The sequence below is a fragment of the Mandrillus leucophaeus genome, unplaced genomic scaffold (assembly GCF_000951045.1).
Source record: "Mandrillus leucophaeus isolate KB7577 unplaced genomic scaffold, Mleu.le_1.0 Scaffold213, whole genome shotgun sequence".
Classification (NCBI taxonomy): domain Eukaryota; kingdom Metazoa; phylum Chordata; class Mammalia; order Primates; family Cercopithecidae; genus Mandrillus; species Mandrillus leucophaeus.
The window spans coordinates 1,579,042-1,581,626 of NW_012102177.1; positions in this window are offsets into that span (position 1 = coordinate 1,579,042).

Sequence of the window (2,585 nt, forward strand, 5' to 3'; positions counted from 1 at the left end):
AAATTAGCCGGGGTGGTGGCGCATGCCTGTAATCCCAGCTACTCGGGAGGCTGAGGCAGGAGAATCGCTTGAACCCGGGAGGCGGAGGTTCGGTGAGCCGAGATCGCGCCATTGCACTCCAGCCTGGGCAAAAAGAGCGAAACTCTGTCTCAAAAAAAAAAAAGAATGTCCATAGAACGTTTATTCGTAGTAATAAAAAACTGGTAACCCAAATGCCCATCAGCAGTTAAGTGGCTAAATTATGGTATAGTCGTGCGGTAGATTTCTACAGAGCAATAGGAAGTTATGGATAAACGCAACAGCCTGAACGAATATCAGATATTATTAACTCAGGCACAAAGAGGAGGACGCTGTATGATTCCATTTTGATGAGGTTCAACATATAATTGCACAGCAAGTTGTTCTCCAATGTGAATCAAGAATCGTACCAGCCTAGGGAACATGGCGCGACCCCATCTTTACGCGTCGTGGTGCGTTCCTTTGACCGCGTTCCTGTGATCGTTCCTGTGATGGGTACTTGGGAGGCTGAGGTGGGAGGATCACTTGAGCCCAGGAGTTGGCAGGTGCAGTGAGCCAAGATCGCACCAGTGCACTTCAGTCTGGGCAAAAGAGTAAGACCTGTCTCAAAGAAGTCTTACTTTTGACTCCATAATCCCCTTCCAAAAATCGGTTCTAAGGATAGCCTCAGAAATCTGAATCAGATTAGTGTACTAATCTTTGAGGTATCAATGATAGCCAAAAAAAAAGGAAACACAGAAGCAGACAATGATTAAATAATGGCACATCCATACATAGACTATCATGCAGACATTACACAGTATCTAAAGGTTTTATGATGACATCAGAAATGTTTATAATCTTCTATATTTTTTCTTTTTTTAAAAGACAAGGTCTCTCTGTCCCCCAGGGTGATCATAACTCACTGCAGCCTCAACCTCCCAGGTTCAAGTGATTCTCTCACCTCAGCCTCCCTAGTAGCTCGGACTAATGGCCTGGGCCAGGACACCCATACCCAGCTAATTTTAGTAGAGACAAGATCTCATTATGTTGCCCAAGCTGGTCTCAAACTCCTGGGTTCAAGCAATCCTCCTGCCTCAGCCTCCCAAAGTGCTGCGATTACAGGCCATGCACCACCACCCCCAGCCTGTATAATCTTATTTTGATATATATCTAGAAATATGTAAGGAGGCTGGACAATTCCAGTTCTGTGTGATAAGTTTAGGATAGGATGGAAGGAACCCATAGACACCCTGAGTACAAGGCAGGAAAGCCAGGATAGAAGGCAGGATTCTCATGGGCTGAAGGTAGGGAGTGGGGTCAGGAAGGTAACCCTAAGAAGTCCCCTCATCAGTTGGGTTTTGAAGGTTAGAGAGAAAAGACAAGCAAGTGGTCAGTTCCTAGAAATTATACTGGGAGTGGTAGAGGAAGCATTCAGGCAGTGTCCTGATCCCTGAAAATCTTTAAAATGTGCTGAATTGGAGGGGCAGCCTAATCAAGGGCAAAAATCCTTCACACCTGTAACCTCACAGGCCCCTTCCTGGAAAATTGTTGTTTAAATTGACCAGGAGACAGATGAACCTGTTAAGTATACTGCAAGGATGCAATCAGCCATATTCTATATTGTATAAAATTTTACATGTGATACATTTTCTTCCAGAAAATATTTAAAAACTGAGGAAAGAAACTGTTAGAGATTCTCTGTTATAGGTTAGAGACTTAAGAGGCTTATCAACCAAATGCAATGTGTACTCCCTGTTTGGATCCCAATTGAACAAACTGGGGGGAAAAAGACATTTTTGGGAAAATACGGACATTTGAACATAGACTGGGTGGGTATTAGATGACATTAAAGAATTTTAAAATTTATTATATGTAACAACTACATTTTCATTAATTTTTTTTTTGAGACAGAGTCTTGCTTCTGTTGCCCAGGCTAGATACTGTGTAATGTCTGCACGATAGTCTATGTATGGATGTGCCATTATTTAATCATTGTCTGCTACTGTGTTTCCTTTTTTTTGCTATCTGGATTTGCAGTGGTGTGATCTCGGCTCACTGCAACCCCGCCTCCCAGGTTCAAGCAATATCTTCTGCCTCATCCTCCCGAGTAGTTGGGATTTCAGGCTTGCACTACCACACCTGGCTAATGTTTGTATTTTTAGTAGAGATGGGGTTTCACCATCTTGGCCAGGCTGGTCTTGAATTCCTCACCTTGTGATCCACCCGCCTCCGCCTCCCAAAGTGCTGGATTACAGGCGTGAGCCACCACGCCCAGCCTTTTTGTTAATTTTTTAAAATCTTTACCTGTTGGCCGGGCACGGTGGCTCAACCTGTAATCCCAGCACTTTGGGAGGCTGAGATGGGCGGATCACCTGAGGTCAGGATTTCAAGACCAACCTGGTCAACGTGGTGAAACCCCATCTCTACTAAAAATACGAAAAAAAACACAAAAAACAGCTGGGCATGGTGGTGGGCGCCTGTAATCCCAGCTACTCAGGAGGCTGAGGCAGGAGAATCACTTGAACCACAGAAGCGGAAGTTGCAGTGAGCCAAGATTGTGTCACTTCATTCCAGCCTGGGCAACA